The following is a 22,198-nucleotide window of genomic DNA, read 5'->3' as shown; positions in this document are numbered from 1 at the left end:
AAAATCCTGGGGACACTGTAAAGGCAGAACTGACAAGACTTAGTAACTGACTGGAGTTGGGGGGTGGGATATGTAGAGGAAAGAGACGAATAAGACCCTGGTAAAATTTCTGTCCTGGATGATGAGAATGATGGTGGTATAACAGGTGGACATACAGCATTTGGGAAGGAAGGCTTCTGGTTGAGTGGAAACAGTGCAGACAGGTATCTGACTTTTTCTGATCTTCTTGAAAAATCCTACATAATAAAAGGCTAATATGCAAATCAACCAAACTGCAGAAGGACCTATCGCTATGATGCACACTGACCACCAGGGGGCAGACACTCAATGCAGGAGCTGCCCCCTGGTGGTCAGTGCACTCCCACAGGGGGAATGCCCTGAGCCAGGCTCACAGCTGGTGAGTGCAGCAGCAGTGGTGGGAGCCTCTCCCGCCTCCATGGCAGCACTAAGCCGTCAGTCAGACATCCCCCAAGGGCTCCTGGACTGTGAGAGGGCACAGGCCAGGCTGAGGGGACCCCCCCCCCCGGCCCCAGTGGGCCTCCAGTGTGTATATAAACGGAATAGGTAAGTTGTTGCTGAGAGAAGAGGACAAATCTAAAGGCAAAGATTCAGTCATCTACAGAGTTAGTGGTTGAAACAATCTCAGGAATTTAACAGCTTTTATTATTTTATTATTAAATTATTTTATTGGATTATTTCCCTTCTTTGTTTTTCAGAGAGTGAGTGGAAGGGAGGGAAGGAGGTTAAATTGGCCCTAGTTACTACATCTTGGCCAAAAGCCAGTAGTATTCCTTTCCCTTTATAATAGTATTTAAATCTTGATCCAGAATCCAATCAAAGATCAGGCATCACATGTTGTGTCTTTGTTTCCTATAGTCCAAAACATTTTCCTACGCTTTTTAAAAAAAGTCTTTTCTGACACTGGCATTTTTTAAAAAAATATATTTTATTGATTTTTTACATAGAGGAAGGGGGAGGGAGAGAGAGTTAGAAACATTAATCAGCTGCCTCTTGCACACCCCCTACTGGGGATGTGCCCGCAACCAAGGTACATGCCCTTGACCAGAATCAAACCTGGGACCCTTCAGTCCGAAGGCTGACGCTCTATCCACTGAGCCAAACCAGTCAGGGCTGACACTGGCATTTTTGATGTGCTTAAGATAGCTGTCTTGTATGTTGTCCCTCAGTCTGGATCTGTCTGTTTGCTTGTGATTAGATTCAAGGTAAACTATTTTGGGGAGAATACAGTAAAACCTCCCCATAACAGACTAATTGCGGTGAGAGGTGCTCATTAAAGCGGAAAAATCCCTTACATAATAAAGTAGGTTTTCTGAATGCATATGTTAAAAAATGGACAAATTAGTTAACCTGTTTTTTACTTCTGTAGACATGTTTGTGTAATTAAAATTAAGTATGTATGAAAAGTTTAATTTCACAGAAAAGTTTTCTGTATGTATTATTATAATTTTAAATTTACCCTGAGTGGGTATACTGCAGTCACCAGTCACTGGGAGTAAACAGATGCACACGCTGGGGCCAGGCTTTGCGCAGGTGGGAACATTGGCTGCCATGTGTTAAAATTGCTGCTGAGCCCTAGCCAGTTAGCTCAGTGGATAGAGCGTTGGCCTGCGGACCAAAGGGCCCCTGGTTTGATTCCAGTCCAGGGCATGTACCTCGGTTGCAGGCTCCTCCCCTGCCCAGGACCTGGTCGGGGTTCATGCAGCAGACAACCAATAGATGTGTTTCTCTCACATGGAAAAATATCCTCGGGTGAGGATTAAAACAAACAAACAAACGAAAACTGCTGCAGAAAATCGTCACGAGACAACAGAACCAATTACCACACACAATTTACTGTGATCATGTGCTAATCATTCACTGACCAATGTTTGCAAGCGGTGATTCTTGCATTTAAATATATAGACTATAGTTGCAGATATGTGATATTTATTTATGTTGGTGAAATTACTACATTGTTTTTTCCAACATATGGCCCATTTGCTAAAATTTGTTAAAAATAACAGTGAAATAATAACAAAAAATAACCTGTTAATTTAATAATAAGCAAATCTTGGTTAAAAGCATTTTAAAGTTAACAGGGTGTTAATTTTCACATATGACGTATGGATCAGAAATTTTGTCCGAAAAATCGAGGGTTTACTACATAGGTGATGTCTTCTTCCTACCTCATCACTTCAGGTGGCCCATGATGGGCTACATTTGATCACCTGGTGCAGATCTCTCCGTTGTAGTTATTTTTCCCCTTGGTAATTAATAAATCTGTGGGATGATACTTTGGGATCAGGGAAGATTCTACTCTCAGCTTTTTACCAACTGTGCATCAATGATAATCTGCGTCTGAATTGATTATTGGTGGTTACAAAATGACACTTTTTTTCTAATTCTATTATTCCTTCTACATTTATTAGCTGGCAGCGTTATTCTATAATAGCTTCCCCTCTTTTCTTTTTGAGTATCATTATGAACTCATGAGCTCTTCTTTAAATTAATTATGTTGTAACTTATCAGTTTTCTTTTGAATGTTCAAATTGCCCAGATTTGACCAATGCAATCTGTTATTTAGCCACACAATGTGTTTTTTTTCTTTATTGATTAAGGTATTACATATGTGTCCTTATCCCCCCATTGTTTCCCCCCCCCACTCATGCCCTCACCCCCCTGGTGTCTGTGTCCATTGGTTAGGCTTCTATGCATGCATACAAGCCCTTTGGTTGATCTCTCCCACCACACAATGTTTCTATGCCCAGAGTAATTTCTTATATATTTCCCACTCACAATTAGGGATTGAGGAAGGGACTCTATAAGTTGGCGACTTATTCGGAGTCTTCTGAGAAGTCTTCCTCTTCCTGTGGACTCTCAACCCAAAGTGAGACTTGGGGTGGGAGAAGGAGATGCATCTGAATTAAACTGTGCGTCAGTGTCGCCCAATCCTAGTCCTTATCACCTCTATTCCAGGCCTCCCATGCCCTCTGCCATGCTTACCCTTATGCTGGGCATGTCTGTCCTCCTCTGTTTATTTACATGTTGAAGAGTAGCAAGTGGCCTGCCTCTTCTACCTACTCCAGTAACTCCTTTGCCACTGATTGAATTCTCTGTGTTTCCATTTATAGGATTTTACCTAGCTGTTTGTTCTGCTGCCTCTGCCAATTTAAAAATAATATTGAGACTGTGGGCAAGACAAACTGCATTTGACACTGAATGTCTGCCAAACACACACTGTGGTGAGTCGGAATTGCCTGATAATAAAATTAAAATTTTTTATTTTATTTGTTTTATTTTTAATCAATGATAAAATTTTAAACAAATAATGTAACTGCATTATTATTATTATTATTATTACTATTACTAGAGGCCCGATGCATGAAGATTCATGCAAGAATAGGCCTTCCTTCCCCTGGCAGCTGGCACCGGCTTCCCTCCGTCACCCGGGACTGGGCCTTCGCTCCGGCCCTGCCACCCTCCTGTAACTCCCTCCACTTCCCTACCCCCCATAGCAGGCGTCCCGTCCACCCTGGCCACCACCATCTTTGTCACATCAATTTGCATATGTCCTCCTTATTGCCTGTGGGCGCCGCCATCTTTGTCACAGAGTGATGGTTAATTTGCATATTCTGTCTTTATTAGATAGGATCATTATTATTTTTGTTTATCCTCACATGAGGATATTTTTTCCATTGACTTTTAGAGAGAGTGGAATGGAGGGAGGAGGAGAGAGAGGAAAAGAGAGAAACATCTATGTGAGAGAGACACATCAATTGGTTGCCTTCCACATGCACCCCAGCTGGAGCCGGGGATCGAGCCTGCAGTTGAGGTACATGCCCTTGACCGGAATCTAACCCAGGACCCTTCAGTCTGCGGGCTGACACTCTAACCACTGAACAAACTGGCTAGGAAGATACATGTTTATTTTGTTTGTTTTTGCAATTTTATAAAAAGAGGACAAATGATACTGTTTTATGAAAGTTTTATTTGAAACCTGAGAGTTTCTAGTTCCATCACCAGAGGCTGCTACCCAGCCCTTCTCATGGATGGGAGGGCTCTTGTGTGCTTAGACTTCCAACTCCAAACGCGCTCTGAAGCTCCAGGCTTTCTACCCACCAAACACTCGGTTGCTTTTAAGTATTTTTCTACATATTAGGTTATTGGCACCTGCTTGGTAACGTCCAAAATGTGCTTTCCTGCCTGTACAGCTTGAATACGGTCTCTGTCAGTGATCTGGGCACATCACAAACAGTGACGCTGCTACTTAGATAAAGACAGAGCTGCTTATTTTTCAAAACAGTGTTTTGGCCAATTACATTACTCCCTTCTACCCCAAGGGTGGGCAGGACATGCATTTCCATCTCCTTCCACAGCTGAGTAAAAACACGATCAGAAAGTGCTAAGTGCTGTCCCCTGTTGCCCAGGTCTCTGGCTCCCAGTTTTGGGCGCTTCGCAAGCTCATGTTCCTCCTCCTTCAGGGCCCTTTCCTCTCCTCTGACCCTCACCACCCAGCTGCGCACCGGTACACTTGACCTTCACACAGTCAGGAGCTTTGTATGGTTCCCCAAGTAAAGCTGAAAAGAAAAGAAATGACGTGAAATGAAAGCCAAGTAGGCATCTGACAAAAGTTGCTTTTTCCCTAATGTATTTTAGGGCCCCAAGTATTATTCCATAGATTTATTGAACATTCCTATTGGCACACAACCCGGCAAATCTCAGTCTACATCCCAGATGCCTGCCTAAATGTAAGCAAAGAGCAAGGGTGGACATGGTGTTTTTTTCTGTAGACAGCCTTCTGTTATGTGGGCTGAGATATGTGGAATCAGGAACCAAGCTAAAGAATCGGTGGATAGATGGAGAAGGGCGTGTCCAGATGAGGAGCTGTTAGCAGTGGGTGTTAATGGTCACCTGTGATGGTAGCAAGAGCACGGGCACGCTGCGGAGATGGAGAGAGGAAGCCTCAGGCTCCCTCTGCGTCGGAGGCAGGACAGGAAGGGGCATGTGAATGTGAGGAGTCACACTAGATCTGCAGAGGGTCTCACTGACTGGGGTCTTCTAGCCTTGGCTTTTTATTTTATTATTATTATTTTTTTTTAGCTAGCCTTGGCTTTTTTATTTTATTATTATTATTTTTTTTAGCTAGCCTTGGCTTTTTATTTTATTATTATTATTTTTTTTAGCTAGCCTTGGCTTTTCTTCAGTACCGGGCATTTGGCCCTTGGGGACCAAGGGGCTAATCCTCGCTATGGTTACTGTAGTTCACACTATGGAATGTTCTGAGTAAATAACCACTTTTTCCAAAGGAGTCTTTTGTTGTGTTGCCAGTGATAGGTTTAAGTTGGGGCTTATTTTTCTTCTCTCTAACTGGCAGTCAAATGCTTGCTGATTCCCAGTGTGTTCGACTGGGATGTATGGCTGTGGATGGACAAAAGTCTGTCCCATGAGTTTTTCATGATCAAAAGTGATAATTGATAGGTGAGGAATTATAGGCCGTGGCCGGGGAGCTCAGTTGGTTAGCGTGTCACCCCTATATGCCAAGGTTGTAGGTTCAATCTCCGGTCAGGGCACAGGGTACATACAAGAATCAACCAATGAATGCATAAATAGGTGGAACAACAAACTGATGTTTCTCTTTCTCTCTCTTTCTTTTTCTCAGAAAAAATCAATAGAGTTCTGAAGGTTCCAGTGCGGCCCTGAGAAGTGCAAGGAGCCAGCCCGAATGTGTCCTGCCATTCGATGCCTAGTCCACCCCCTCAGCGCCCACCCTCCCTGGAGGTGGGGTCTAAGCATCCTTGATGGCCAGCTCCCCATACTGATAGGGCCCCCAGGGAAGCCCTCAGGCTTTTGAGGCCCTCGATCTCAGCCTGGAATTGGCTGATGTTCTGGTTCTTTTCAGAAATCTCCGTATTCATGCGATGCAGGTCATCCCATGTTTCCCAGCCAACGTCAGCAGCTCATCATACTTGATCTGGTACATGATCGCAGCCTGAGCCCGGCTGCAGTTGGGGATCTCCATGTACTGGGCCTTGACCTGGGCGATGATGCCATCCAGCTCCGGGGAGCGTTGTTGTCCATGGACCGCAGCCTGGATGTGTGGGAGGTCTGGACTGCAGGTCATGAATCTCCTCATACTGCTGCCTGTAGAAGTTGATCGGATCGGCCAGCCCTTCCAGGAGGGCCTCCAGCTCTGCCTTGCTCATGTAAGCTTCATCCACATCTTTCTTCTTCTTTTAAAAAAAATCCTCACCTGAAGATACTCTTTCCATCGATTTCCAGAGAAAGTGGAAGGGAGGGAGGTGGCGGGGAGAGAGAGAGAAACATTGATGTGAGAGAGACACATCAACTGGTCACCTCCTGCGCATGCTGTCACAGGGACTGGGGAGCCTGTAACGGAGGTATGTGCCCTTGACTGGGGATCGAACCCAAGACCCTTTGGTCCATGGGCTGACACTCTAACCACTGAGCAAACTGGCCAGGGCCATCCACATCCTTCTTGACGAGGACAAATTCATCGCTATCTCTGTGCGCTTGCTGATCTCATCCTCAGACTTACTCTTCAAGTCCTCCACCAGCCCCTGCATGTTGCCAAACTCTGCCTCCAGCCTCAGTTTGTCCTGGGCCAGTGTGTCCAGCTGCCGCTGGAATTTGTTGATGTAGCTCTCGAACATGTTGTCCATGGTACTGCGAGTCGTCTGCTGCTGCAGGAGGCTCCACTGGGTCTCCAGTATCTTATTCTGCTGCTCCCGGCTCCGCACCTTATCCATGAAGGAAGCAAACTTGTCGCTGAGGGTCTTGATCTGCTCCTTGTCCCGGTGGTGCACCGCCTGAATGTTGGGGTCCACCTCCAGCTTCCGGGGCCTCAGCAGGTTCACTTGGACAGCTGTGAAGTTCCCCACATTCCCAGCCCCGCCGTAACCCCCAGCCAGACTCATGTTGGCATCCAGGCCAGCTGGTAGCCGCTGCCCACCGGGAAAAGCCGCTGTTGGTGCCGGGCCCACTCGAGCATGAGGGGCTGGTGAAGGCCCCGGGGGCCCTGGGGGTCTTCTGGTCACTCTTGTGGACACCATGATGGCCGGAGTGGAGGTGAGGAGGCTGAACCACACAGAGGTTTGAGAAGGAGCCAAAAAGCTGCTTCTAGTTGGTGTGATTTAACTTCCGGGATAGAAGAAGTGAGGAAAATAAAAGCACTCTCCAAGGGTGCCTGTGAGACTAAGTCTGAAGGGGACCGATGTGAACTGCTTCTGTCGAGAGGAAACTGCTTCTGCCCAGTTGGTTGTGCATTTTTTTCACTGCACAAGGGCACTCGGCCAAGGGCCAAGGAAGTGAGTGGGGCTGAAAGTCCTGCCTGTACTCCAGGCCAAGCCACATACACAGTCTCCCCAGACACATTGTGGGGCATTTTAAACAGACACAGGGAACTTCTAAAAGCCCAGCGTGCAAGGGCTCGTTTTCAGGGTCCCAGGTCTGTGGTGATTTTGCTCATGAGTATGGACCCATGTCCCCATTTAGCCCTAATAAGACCAGAGCTATATGTGAAAGACATGGAACAGGGCATGAATCGCTAATTGTCGGTATGCGTTTACTTCCTAAGGGCTCTCTTCTGTATTTCTGGCATGAGAGATGTTCACCCAAACGCAAGATGGAGGTAAATTTGAGGAGGATAAAGATGGGACAAAGCAGGGGACACACAGAGCTCACATTTCCCTGTTTGTTTGTTTTTTAAACTCAAATTCAAATATTTCCTTCATTTAACTGTTTAGAAAATGCACAACTGCTCAGCGAGACATTTTATAAAAACTGAAAAATGCTGTAAGTAGCAATTAATGTTCTTTCACGTAAGAAGATGACAAAATTTTCACTTAAAAACAGAAATTAATCATCTTAGTACTACAAGTTTATTTGATTCATAAAAGATTCTCAAAGTAGGAATCTTCTATTGCATACAAAACTGTGATTAGGATTTCCAACACAAGGTGTCTCCAGGACTGGTCTCATTTTAGCAGTGCTCAGGCATCTGTTTAGTTGTTTCTACAAGAAGCAGAACTTCGGTGCTGACCTCTGCTAGCTGCTTCTGAGCCCTTGAAAATGAATTGACTGTCAATTTGTCTGCTACATCCTTTACAGTGTCTTCAATCTTCAGTTTATACTCTTCTCATTCACAGTCTTCTGCCATATGCATTTCCATATGTGTTCTGAGGTCTACTGCTTTTTGTTTCCACTTCTCTTTTTTCTCCTTTAGTGTTTTTTTTTTAAAATATTTTTTATTGATTTTTTACAGAGAGGAAGGGAGAGGGATAGAGAGTTAGAAACATCTATCAGCTGCCTCCTGCACGCCCCCTACTGGGGATGAGCCTGCAACCCAGGTACATGCCCTTGACCAGAATCGAACCTGGGTGGGACCCTTCAGTCCGCAGGCCGACGCTCTATCCACTGAGCCAAACCGGTTGGGGCAGTTTTTTGTTAGCACCACGCTCTAACCAACTGAGCTAACCGGCCGACGGGCAGTTTTTTGTATTTCCTTAGAATCGAGGGCTTCCACTGCTGACTCCTGGTGAGGTGCCTTTTCTTCATCCAGACGTATACATTTTGAAGAAGGTCGCAGTGTTTCTATAAGATCATCATCTCTTTCTACTTATCCTTTTCAGACGGACAGATTCTTTCTTTAAAATGATGCCATTGGTTTAACTCCTTAATTACGTCATTCAAATAAGAATATGCTTTTCACTGTCAGCATTCACTATTTTTTTGATATTCTGAGACTGATCTTGGATATTAATTACTGTCTTCTTTCCTGTCAGCATTGTTTTGAGCATGATCCAGTTGCTGTCAAAACAACATATTTTCACTCTGCAAGTGAGATAGACTCTCCGGTGGTGATTCCTGTTTTCCAATGTCTTTATTTACGTTCCTTGTTCCTTTTGATACAGTTGTTCAATTTCCTTCTCTTGACACTGTTTTTGGCTGAGGTCTCTTTCTACACCTTCCAAAACCAATGTCCTTTCTTTGAGAGCATCTCTGGTGTGATAAAGCTCAATTTCTAAGCTACCGTATTTACTTTACACTTTAGAAAGTTGAGAAAGAATCTCATTGTTATGGTTTAGGTTAGACATCAAAATTCATTTTGTCCCGTAAACAAAACCATTCATCTCCTGCTCTCTGGAAAGCAAGTTGTTTTTTTAAAAAAACATATTTTGTTGACTTTTTACAGAGAGGAAGGGAGAGGGATAGAGAGCTAGAAACATCGATCAGCTGCCTCTTGCATACCCCCAACTGGGGATGTGCCCGCAACCAAGGTACATGCCCTTGGTCGGAGTCGAACCCGAGACCCTTCAGTCCGCAGGCCGACGCTCTATCCACTGAGCCAAACTGGTCAGGGCAGCAAGTTTTAGCTCTCTTGTTGATGTCTGACAATGTTCATGATCCTGTACAGCAGTAGCCAGTCTAGACCGGTATGATTCAACTTCTGCTTCCAGTTTTCCTCTGCTTTGTTATTCATTCTCTGGTTTATGGCTTAGTATTATCATCTCAGCTGTCAGAACTTCAAGCTGTCCATTATATTGAAATATTGTTTTAATGTTTCCTCATTCAGTTTTGTCGTCTTTTGAAGATGGTCATTCTTTTCTTTGCCAATTGAAATGTCCTCAAATTATTTTTTCCCATTTCCTGGGTCTGATTTTTTACTGTGTCTAAGTCCAGTCTTAGCTTGGCAATTTCATCTCGCAACATGCGATTTTCATGCAACAGACTTTTTTCTTTGTCAGAACTATTAGAAACCTCAGAATTCATTTTCCTGTGAGCTATTTCTATCACTTTTATATTGCAAAGTGTTTGGTCACAATTCCATCTTGTAATATTCTAGCGTTCTGTTCTTGAGAAAGTTGCCTCTGAGTGTAATTTCGCTCTTCTACAGCCTCCTTCGCTTATACAGTCTCCAGTTCGATGTCTTATGTTCTAATGGTTGTTCAAGTTTGGGGTTCATTCAAACTTCTTTAATGGAGTGCTTTCTTTCTTAAATGTACCCTATTTTTTTCAGAAACAGGTGAGCTTTTGGTCTCTTCTCTTTTTCTTCTTTTAAGGTAAATCTATCAGAATCTTCATTCTCCATAATAGGAAGCTACTGATTATTGTTTTGTTCCTTTGCTTTGTTGACTAAATCCATCATCGTCATCAGTGGCAGCATTTCGCATATTTCCTGACACTCCCCTTTTACTGCTTTTCTACTTTTTTTTCCTTCTTCAACCTCCAAGTCTTCATTGCATGATGTAGGCCTGGCAAAGTCTACTTAAAGAGTCTTCTTCAGAGATATCAGCCACTGTCCTTGATTTTGTTTCAGTCCGTGCTTGTTTTCCGTAGATGAGGAGTGCTACTTTCAGACTTTTGGGGTCTCCTTTCCTCTTTGCAGTCAGGAGTTCTTTGTTGCCTGCAGTCTCTGTGCGGGCTCCACTTTTGGTCCTTGGGTATCAGGGTTCTGTCCTGCGAATTTTCTGTTGCTGATTCAGGAAGTTTTTCTGTGTTTTAGTTGTAATTCCAGTTCCTGGGAGCATGTCTGCGCGGCATCCACTTACTCTGCCGCCATTTGTAATCCCTTCCCTGTCGGTTTTCGAGGAGGGACGTTTCTGGAGAAGGCGGCCTCGTTGGCTGAGGACTGTGCTTGGACCTCTCAGTTCATCACAGGCAAGAAATGGAGCAAAGCCTGAGGATGAGCTTTTCATCGAAATGTAAATGATTGGGAACAATTTGTCTTATTGATTTCAGAGGAAGGGAGAGGGAGAGAATCATTGATTGGCCACCTCCTTCACACCCCGCACTGTGGAGCAAGCCTGCAACCAGGTCAAGTGCCCTGACTGGTGAATCGAACTGTGATCTCACGGTTCATAGGTCCACACTCAACCACTGAGCCACGCCGGCTGGGCTCAGTCCCTGTTTTTTACGTATCGAATCAGAGATCCTTAAACTAGTTTTCTAGCCCAGCCATAAATGAGACTGTTGCTTGCACAGAGGCCTCCGTTCCCTGCAGATTCTGCTGTTACTGCACACAACTTTATGCCAACAATTAAACCAGTGAAAGGCATCAGGAATACCACTGCCTTTCCCTCCAGATCCGCAGGCTTCAGTTTCCCGTTGTTCTCATCCCCGGGTGATGGACTTGGAACTCAACTAAACCAGCAGCTACAGTCCCTCTTCCCCAACAACGACATGGGAAGGCTCATTTCTCATGTTATCCCTTCTTTGAAAATGGACTGCTCTGGGGTCAGCGTGCACCTGGCCTATGGCAAGCTCATCTGCAGAACAGGCCTCCTAATGAAGCTTCAATGAGCAGCAAGAAGGAAAGGTTTCCAAGGAAGAGTGGACTGCAGATCAATGGAAAAATGAGAGCGATATCAATGAAAGGATGGAAGCCCAGGGTGGCTGGAAAGAGCAGGAATTGAGGGAGGTGAGGACCGCTCCCCAGACATGGGACCTGGACTCAGTCAGTCTAGGACATGCCAGGAGAGCACCCAGGCAGGAAGACCCCGGCCGCCTCATCTGAATCTTGTCTTGACCATGTGACTTTGGCTAAGACAATGACCTCCTGCTTTGCTCGTTTAGAGAATGGTGCCACTGCTCGCAGGGTAGACGAGAGGGCCTAACTTCCCAGATAGATAAATTGTACATGAAAATACTAAGGCTAAGATTCCATAACACATCAGATCCAGGACCTATAAGCTATTCACCTGAAATAGTGGGGTTTTAGAGTAGCAGTGAAGCATAGTTAGCTATTCTTTAAGATACAGTAGGTCCTCGGGGTTACGTCGGAGATCCGTTCCTATGGCGAGACGTAATGCGATTTTCGCCGTAAGTCGGAACCCACTTACATAAGCACCTATCTCGCTCATATGGAGCACATACACAGCAGTAATGAAGTGAAAGTAAAAAAAAATTTAAAAGGTAACAATTCCTGACCTTCTGGTAAATAAAAAACAAAGCACATATGTACATACGTCGAAATGACGGAACCTTTTTTTTTTTCATAAATGGAGATGGCAACATAACCACAAAATGACATACATCGAGTCTGACATAACCCGAGGACTGCCTGTAAATTTTTATTGATTTCAGAGAGGAAGGGCGAGAGAGAGAGAGCACAGTGATTGGTTGCCTCCCGCATGTGTCCTGTCCAGGGCCAGGGATTGAACCTGCAACCCAGGTGTGTGCCCTTGAACAGGAGTTGAACCTGGGACCCTTTGGTCCATGGGCCTACGTTCTACCACTGAACCACACCAGAGGGGCTGGGTCGGCTCGGGGGAGGGGGGACAGGAAGGGATGGTTTTATGTTTAATAAAGTCATGTGACATAAAGTCCATTTACATTTTTGGGAGCATTTTCAAAATTGCTTAACTGTAAACAACTTAATAAAATATGTCTACATAAGAAATGTCCAAACCTGTAAAGAATTTTTATGAGTTTGTTTGAGCCAAACTGATGACAAACGCCAAGAAGCAAAATTCCAATGGATTGGGGAATGTTCCAGAGAATGGCAGTCTTGCAGTTTATTTTATACATTAAAACCCAAGGAGGGTTACATGAAATGCATTGGTGGTAGATTAGGGAAATCTCTGAGACTGGATAAAGAGTAAAGTGAAGACACATACTTTTTTGTACCTTGGCTGGTGTAGGGTATAGGCTAGTTAACAATGAACATCTACAGCACATAGAGATGGTATTTGGGCAACAAGATAACAATGATGTGTTCCATGGTCTCTGCTCTGGTGGGAGATTGTGCCCTGAGGGTCTGGAATAAAGGGGATTATTCTGACAGTCCAAAGGTATGTTGTTGTAGATGCAAAAAAAAAAAAAAAAAGTCACAGTAGACTGGCTTAAAGATTGACTCTTGTCAAGGAAGACACTGATACAGGAGGCAGTTAGACATGAGCAGAGGAGGAGCGATAGGCCAGGTATTGAAGGTCACCAGGGCAGAAAGCCCAGTTGCATAGCAATGGAAAAACTGGGAAAAACAAGTATTGTAGGGTGGGGCCTCGCCTCCAGCATGACCTTTCCCCTCCTAGCATATTGCCGATCATACAGCTTAGACCCCCTGACCTTCCATATTGCTGGTCATGCAGTTTGGACCCTCCTCTGACCTTGTCTCCCTGGCATGTTGCTAGTCACATGGCAGACCCCTTAGAGGAGGAACAAGGAGGCCAGAGAACAGCCTCCTATGACTCCCATAAAAGCTCTTGCACGGCCACTCCCTGAAGCAGCAAGCCCTCAGGACAGGGAGGTCCTGACAGGCACCAAATAATCTTAGAAACAAAGCCTCGCATCTATTGACCACAGAGTTTTTGTCAAACTAGAGATCATATCTAGGCCTCAGTTGTTTCAGCGCCAGGCCCAGAAAAGCAGCAAAACCAGGTGAAGTGACGCCATGGCTGACATCAGGACCAGGTGCAATGACCAATGACCCTCTGACCCGCTACCCTTGTGCCGACCAATTGGTAGAGACCACAACCATGAAAGCACACACCTGGAAAGCTGATGAATATTCTATTGAAATCCTCCCCCGTAATCCCTGCCATTGGAAACCAGATAAAAACTCTTGAGACAAAGAACCCAGGGCACGTGTGAGCTCTCTCTCTCTCTCTCTCAGGTCCCTGCCTTTCCTTCCCCCTTTCTTCCCTCAAGGCCTGCACCTTTGCTCTCTCCTAAGCTCCAAGGGTCCTTCCTTTGCCTCAGTAACTTGTTTCTTGAGTTCACACAGCTCAGCTGGCTCACGCTGTGTGATTTTCTAAAACTTTTGCTTGTATTTGAGTTCTTGGCTCTGAATTCTTTCTTAGCCAAACTCAAGGACTGAGGTCTAACTTCACCGGTAACAGCTGGTGCCATTTTCCCATTAACTATACCAGCCGAGGATGTGACAACCCGTCACATAAGAAGTTTTAATTTCAGACCATCCTATGTGGTTACCTGAGGTCTCTGAGTTTATAAGTCCTTCCATGCGGGCCTCCCCTGAGCTTGTCAGGTTTAGTATGTGGCTCCTTTTCTTTCCACTAGTAACACCAGGCTTGAAAGCCAATTTTGCTTTGTGGTCCCTGGTCATCATTCAATACAGATGAACACAACATCCAAGACAGTCACTCACCCTTTGAGCCCAGACAGCCTGCAGTACATGGATCCTGTTAGAGCACTTTAAACAAAGTTTTTATTGATTTCAGAGAGGGGAGAGAAAAACATGGATGAGAGAGGAAAATCATTGATCAGCTGCCTCCTGCACGCCCCCCTACTGGGGATCGAGCCGGCAACCAGGACATGTGCCTTGACCAAGATCAAACCGTGACCTCCTAGTTCATGGGTCAACGCTCAACCACTGAGCCACACAGGCTGGGCAGGCCTACACTTTTAATGATAAGAATGATTTCTTTACCATTTAATGTTTCACTTTAGCTATTTGGAGAGAAGCATGATAGAAGTCCGGGTGGCGGGGCGAGTCTCATTCCTCATGGACTGGAGCGTCACACAGGGGTGACCACAAGGTGGTGCTGCCACCCTGAATGTTGGGAACGTAAGAAAAGTATAACCTTTACAGATATCCGCCCCCCCCGCCCCCCCCGCCTCAAGCCAAAGTAACTTTTGATGCCTATTATAGTAACTTAAAGAAGTTTTACAGAAACTTTCTAAAATGAGAAAAACTCAAGTTTTTTCCTTCCTGGATAGGGAAAAATTCAGGTCTTCCCTATTGTGTTTCTCCTTTACTTTTACTAGTACATAGAACACTTCACTTCTGACACTTCTGGTCACCAAAAGTATGGACCCCCCTCCGCCCCCCAACAAGCAATTCTCTGGGCATCTTGCAATTTAACTCATTTCTAACACTATCTACCTAGCGATGGCGTCGGAGCCCACAGGTTGAGGGCTCAGTCCCATGAGGCTGCCCCCACCCTTGCCAATGGAAAGCCCAGTATCACCTGTGCTTCTGACTGATCAGCTATAGATCAAAGGTTTCCATGACCCCTTCCCTGGGTTCAATTAATTTGATAGAGCTGCTCCCAGAATTTAAGAGAAACACTTATGTTTGCCAGTTTATTAAAGGGTATGATAAAGGATGCAGACGAACAGCCAGAAGCGAAGACAGAAGGGCGAGGTGGCTGGAAGGATCCCAAGTGCGGCCTCTGCCCCTGTGGAGTGGAGGTGTGTCACCCTCTGGTACGTGCACGTGTCGCCCACCTGGGAGCTCTCCCAACCACTCACTATTGGGATTTTATGGGGGCTTCATCGCTCAGGCAGGACCAATTGTCAACTCCATTTCCAGCCTTCTTCCCTCTCTGGAGAATGGGGGTGGGGGGAGCTAAAAATGCCCCTAATCTTGGCCTGGTCTTTCTGCTGATCAGCCCCCACCCAGCAGCCACCCAGGAGCCCACAGTCTCCTCATTAGAACAAGAGATGCTCCTTGTGCTCTTACCACTTTGGAATATGCGAGGGTCCTAGGAGCTCTGTGCCAGAGACCAGCACATATACATGTTTCCTATTGTCTGCACAGGCCAGATTTCACAAACCGAACACACACATGCAGCCAGAAATTTGATCGAGAAAGAACATTATGAGCACCCAGGGCTGTACTGTGCCCCCTTCCAGTCATGGCTCTCTCTCTCTCTCTCTCTCTCTCTCTCTCTCTCTCTCACTTCTAACAGGATAGGTTCGTTTTGCCTGTTACCTGTCAATGGAACCATGCATGTGGTTCTTTCACTCACGAACGTCTGTGAGGTTCATCCAAATCGTTGCACACGCTGTGGATGGTTCACCCTCGTGGCTGTACAGGTTCCCGTCATGGTTTAGTCACTCTGCTGAGGGGCGTCAGGGAGCTCCCCAGCATTGTCTCCTATGAGGACTGCTGCTGGAACACGGCACGTGGATTTTGGGGAGCACATGGATGGTTCTGTCAGGTGCACCTCCGGGATTCCTGGGCCACACGGCCAGGTTTCGGAGACCCTGCCAAGCAGCTTACCAAACGGCTCTGCCCTTCGTGCTCCCACCAGCTTGGAGGAGTTTCCGTTGCTTCATATCCGTCAACATTTTTCAACCATAATAATTTTAAACATTATTTCTTAAAAAAAATAGAGACAACTAACATTTCTCGAGAGCCTACTATGTGCCTAAGCTCTTCTAATTGGACTCAGCACTGAGCAAGACGGGAACGGTCCTTTCCCTGCAGCCTGGGCCCTCGAGGACACTACGGCTTGGCAGGTGCTGGGGCCGGGGGGTGGGGGGCTGGGGGGACCGTGAGGTGAAGCTCCAGAGACCTCCTCGGCTGAAACTCTGCCTCCCCCCTCTCCACAGCAGCTTCAACTTAGTCCTGGCAGGGCCGAGGGAGTGAGAAGACGCAAAGGACTATAAAGCTGGTAGAAGAATCCAGTGCTGCATGCTTCTTAATGAATTGTTTCCTCAGACTATTTCAATGTTTGTACCCAAATGCTAGCTGTCCTCTATCTAGACCTTAAAAGCAAAAGGGAGGGAGAAACCAAGATGGCGGCATAGGTAAACACTGGAAATTGCTGCCTCGCACAACCACTTCAAAAATACAACTAAAAGACAAAATGGACATCATCCAGAACCACAGGAAGGCTGGCTGAGTGGAAATTCTACAACTAGAAGAAAAGAGAAAAGCACACTGAGACTCAGAGGAGGTTCGGAAGTAAAGTGCAGAGGTATGGAGGCGCACGTGGAAAGGGCTGGCAACTGAGGACGCGGTTGTCTTTTTCAATCGGGAGGGAGTCTCAAGCTCCTGACTGCTCTGAACTCCAGTTCCAGGTGAGTCTCTGGGGACCCAGACTCATACGGGGAGAAACTGGACTGTCTGGCAGCGGGCAGAACTCGAGGGCGGCTTTCTCTCAGAGGTGCTTGCAGCGATTACCGGGACACTGAGATGCAGGGCCCCTTAGGGCAGGACTGAGGAGCAGCCATAGCTGTTTGCTCCACCCTGTTGATTCCCTGAGACCCCGCCCCACCCAAGCTGTGAGCAGAGGCTTTTGCATATGAATGGGCTGGCCCTTTGAGATCTAAAATTATCTAACAAACTGCAGCTGGGTCAGAAAGACCCAGAACATACAAAAGAAGGCCCAAGGCCCCACAGCAGCTTGCATTGCTTCACAGCTGGGCCTCATCTGGGCACCTCCAAAACCCAAACAAGGAAGAGAAACCTGCAGATCTCTCCGTAGCTCCTGCTGGGTAGCCTCAGGAAGAGGCTAAATTAGCACCTCCTTAGAGATCCAAGAGCCTGTGTACCCAGTGGTCAGAGTGGGACCATCCAGATTACAACTCCTCAGATCCATAAGGGACACACTCAGGGGGCAGACACAGTGAGCACCAAAGCCCCACTGAAGCAAGTCTTGCCCCATAAGGGTATCTTCAGCACAGAAGTTCTCCCACTGTAGACACAGCTGATTCTCACAGCCAATTGGCCTGGAGGTCAATTCCTCCCAGTGATACCTACAACAATTAAGGCTTAACTACAACAAGACTGTGCACACAGCCCACAAAGGGGTGCACCAAGAGTGTCCACCTCAGGTAATTGGGAGGCTGAGCCACTGGGCCCTATAGGACACCTAGCACAGAAAGCCATTCTATCAACACAGGGAAGCATAAAAAATGTGGAGACAAAGAAACAGATCACAAATGACAGAAATGGAGGAAAGCAAATGACTGGATATAGAGTTCAAAACCACGGTTATAAGGTTTTTCAAGAATTTTCTAGAAACCGCTGATAAATTTAGTGAGACCCTCGAGGATATGAAAAAGGACCAACTAGAAATTAAGCATACACTGACTGAAATAAAGAATAATATACAGAGATTCAACAGCAGACAAGAGGATCCCAAGAATCAAGTCAAAGATTTGAAATACGAAGAAGTAAAAAACACCCAACCAGAAAAGCAAAAAGAAAAAAGAATCCAAAAATATCAAGATAGTGTAAGGAGCCTCTGGGACAACTTCAAGCATCCCAACATCCGAATTATAGGGGTGCCAGAAGAAGAGAGAGAGCAAGATATTGAAAACCTATTTGAAGAAATAATGACAGAAAACTTCCCCTACCTGGTGAAAGAAATAGACTTACAAGTCCAGGAAGCACAGAGAACCCCAAACAAAAGGAATCCAAAGAGGACCACACCAAGACACATCATAATTAAAATGCCAAGGGCAAAAGACAAAGAGAGAATCTTAAAAGCAGCAAGAGAAAGACAGTCAGTTACCTACAAGGGAGTACCCATACGATTGTCAGCTGATTTCTCAACAGAAACTATGCAGGCCAGAAGGGAGTGGCAAGAAATATTCAAAGTGATGAATAGCAAGAACCTACAACCAAGATTACTTTATCCAGCAAAGCTATCATTCAGAATCGAAGGTCAGATAAAGAGCTTCACTGATAAGAAAAAGCTAAAGGAGTTCATCACCACCAAACCAGTATTATATGAAATGCTGAAAGGTATTCTTTAAGAAGAGGAAGAAGAAAAAGGTAAAGATAAAAATTATGAATAACAAATACATATCTATTAACAAGTGAATCTAAAAATCAAGTGAATAAAAAATCTGATGAACAGAGTAAACTGGTGAATATAATAGAATCAGGGGCATAGAAAGGGAGTGGACTGACAATTCTTGGGGTTGGGGAAGGGGTGGGGGGGTGGGAAGAGACTGGGCAAAAATCGTACACCTATGGATGAGGACAGTGGGTGGGGAGTGAGGGCAGAGGGTGGAGTGGGAACTGGGTGGAGGGGAGCTATGGGGGAAAAAAAGAGGAACAACTGTAATAATCTGAACAATAAAGATTTATTAAAAAAAAAAGCAAAAGGGGAATCCAGGCAGCTGTGTACCAGGCTCTGTGCAGGGTGTGAGGGACACGGAGGTGACGAAGCCACGGTTCCTGCCAGGAGGGTGTCAGGGTGCAGCAGGGGAGACAGACAGCGCCCCGAAGCAATTGACAGAGTTACATGCTTGTCATGGAGGTGGCGCTGAGGGGGGGATGGTGAGCTCCATGTGGGGAGTCAGGGAAGGCCTCCTGGAGGAGGGGAGAGACAGTCCTGGGCTGGGATTCCAGGACAGTGAGAAGCTTGTGCGAAGGAACAGAGAAAGCCAAAAGCTTGTGGTCTGGTGGCTACAAGTCGTGCCCTGCAGCTCAGGAGGGGTCAGCACGTGGGGAGGGGGACACAGACCATGTGTACAGCTTGGAGGTGGGGCAAGGAGTTTGCACCTTTCTTAGCTTGTGCTTCTCAAGCAGACACAAGCCTGCGAGGCAAGGGATGGCCCCGGGGTGCAGAATAACAAGAGCATTGGCTCTGGCTGCAGACGGACCTGGGTCTGCATCCTGGCTTGGCCTCTGGTTTGTGAGTGACTGAGAGAAGTGATTTAACTTCTCTATGCCTCAGTTTGCTCATCTGTAAAGTGGGGGTAATAGCCGTACCTTCTCCATAGGCTATTATTAAGCTTAACTGAGGTAGTGGAGGTAGAGCATGTTGTCCAAAGCCTGGCGCACAATAAGCTTTCAATGCATGCGATTTATGTCATTGCTTGGTCATGTATCAGGGCATTTTCCCTTGGGAAAATCCATTTCAACTCAGTAATATATATATATATATATATATATATATATATATATATATATCCTCACCCCAAGGATATTTTTGCATTGATTTTTAGGGAGAGTGGACGAGAGAGAGAAAGACAGAGAGAAACATCGATGTGAGAGAAACACATCTATTGGTTGCCTCCTGCACCTGCCCTGACCAGGGCCTGGGCCGGGAAGGAGCCTGCAGCTGAGGTAGGTGCCCTTGACCGGAATCTAACCGGGGACCCTTTGGTCTGTAGGCCGACACTCTATCCACTGAGCCAAACCAGCTAGGGCTCAACTCAGTAATATTTAATTTAAAATTATTTTTATATTAAAAACAGAAGTGTATTAAGATAAACACTCTATGGTGTGGCCGTGGATCTCCTAGAGTTGACCATCCTCTGATCTTGGGGTGGGGGGGAGAGGGTGTGGGTGAGGCTCCCCCAAGGGCAGCTGAGCCGCCATCTTCTCCAGAAAGTCCCCCCACCCGCCCCTCGAATCACCCCCCTTCATCCTGAGCTTGTGCTGTGTATGAGTCCATGTTTCCCTCTCATCTGTGGTCTTGAGGGAGCGGTCCCTGTTCATGTCTGTCCCCCCGGCACAAGCCCTGGGCTGCACACAGTGGGGTCTGAGTCCATCACCAGGACCCCTTGTGAACTTTAAGCGCATGCTTGTCCTCTCAACACAGTGTGTCCACCCCACGGAAAGTCTGGGTGACGTGGAGCGAGTAAGCCAGGCAGGGAGAATGAGGCCTGTCGCGGGCTGCAGGCGGGCGGGTGCAGGTAAGTGTGGGAGCAGACACAGACCTGCAGCCAGCATAGCCAGTGGCCAGGGACCAGCCCGGTGAGAGCAGGGTAACGGGGCTTGTAGGATTGGGGTGAGTGAGTGTGTGTGTGTGTGTGTGTGTGTGTGTGTGTGGCTCTGCCCAGATGGGGCCGTTTTGACTCTCCTCCTCCTTGGTGAGTCTCCCCCACTTGTCCCTTCCTGCTGGCTCTCCTGGTTCCTCATTTTGTGATGTAGGAGTGTGTGCACCATCCAGAAGGGGTCAGGGGTGAAGCTGCTGTTTCCCCTTTGCCTCATGCCTCCTTTCACTTCCTGTCCAACTTCTTGGTTGTCTCTGAGTCCCCAGCCAGGGGCCCGTTCTCGCCCACCCCCTGCCTGAGCCACAGGAAGCGGGGGCTTTCCTCCGGGTCCCAGCTGCTTTCAGTCTCCCCAGTTCCTGTTGTGGCCTCTCCCCCAGGGAGTGGGTGCAGGTGGACACCCGAACATCAGCGGGAGGAGAGCTTTCTTTGCAGCAACTGGAGGAGGCAGGAAGGAGGAAGGGAATGGCTTTTTATCGAGCACCTACTCTGAGATGGGCTTTGTGTACAGGCTCAGTGTTTGAGGCCTTTTCTTCCACTAACGCACTTAATTCCCACAAGGACAACGCCAGGCAGGTATTATTACCATGTCCATTTCCAGCGGAAGAAGTGGAAGCTCAGAGATCTTAAGTAGCTGGTCCATCATTCACGTAGAGCTAGTAAGCGGCATGACCAGAACTCCAACTTGTGTTTGACTCCAAAAGCCCTGGTCTTCTCCTTATGCCTTCAGACAGGGCATCCCTCTTACAGAGGGTGGGTGCTCCCTTTTCCTCGCTTTTTGGGGGGCCTGGTGCTGGGCATGGAGGTTGAGTGGTGAGGAAGGTAGTTCCTGAGTTCACAGAGCTGGCATCCAGACAGGGAGAGATGTAGAGGGCCCCTGGGAAGGCACATGGGCATTTGTTTAATAATTGTCAGCCGAATCCAAGGCGACAGGCAGAGCCACGTCCTGGATCCACATCTTACCAAAAAGGCAGAAGTGTTCTCAGCTTGACTTTCATCTTTGTCCAGGTGTCGGGGAGTGGGTTTCATTATGTAAATCCAGCCGAGCACCGGGAATGAACGGGAATCGCCCAGAACTGACGTTACTTCCTGGTATTGGGAGTATAAAAGAAAAAACACGGTTTTGGTCTCTGTCTCTCCATCAGAAGAGGGCAGCGGTCCCACCAGGTCCCAGCTTTTTTCTTCCATCTTTGTGTCTTGTCTCTTTCTTTCATATTCTCAATCCCCAGCAGCCCCTCCTCGAAGAACCAGACCACTCTCTTTCCGCGCTGGACGTGGAAAAGAGACCCTGCTGTAGAGAGAGACACGGGCCATCCAGTCACTCCTATAATACGGACTTGCTGGTGTTGGAAACAGACCGTGAGCAAGTACCGACCCAGACCCTGGGGGCCAGGTCTGAGAGACAAGTCCTGCTCTCGATGAGCCTGCATTCCCGTATGCGCAGGAAGGGAGTAACCACACCCAAATGCATGATGTATGACACGCCGACAGGCGCCATGGAGAAAAAGAGGGTGGAGAAGAAGGGTACGCAGTTAGTCCTCCCTGCGGGCCCCGCCATCCACTCCACGGGGCCCTCGTTTGCCACGTGGTACACCAGCTGTGCCAAGGGAAGCCCCGCATCTGGATGTCTATCCACGTGTTCTTTAAAGTCGACCATCCCCTGCCCTGGCTCTGAGTATGGCATGAGCAGCACAGGGGCCCCTTTCGAATGTGGCATCTTCTGCAAAGAGGTAAAGGTCCACAGGCCTTGGGCAACACA

The 22,198-nt window shown here is 46.9% G+C and overlaps 1 pseudogene; it reads right to left on the bottom strand.

Annotated features, from left to right (window-relative positions):
• Positions 1-5,785: 5,785 nt before the first annotated feature.
• LOC102435598 lies at positions 5,786-21,468 on the bottom strand (annotated as a pseudogene).
• Positions 21,469-22,198: the final 730 nt, after the last annotated feature.

This window comes from Myotis lucifugus, unplaced genomic scaffold (genome assembly GCF_000147115.1).
Source record: "Myotis lucifugus unplaced genomic scaffold, Myoluc2.0 scaffold_634, whole genome shotgun sequence".
In the NCBI taxonomy this organism is placed as follows: Eukaryota; Metazoa; Chordata; class Mammalia; order Chiroptera; family Vespertilionidae; genus Myotis; species Myotis lucifugus.
This window is presented reverse-complemented; position numbering and strand designations above follow the sequence as displayed.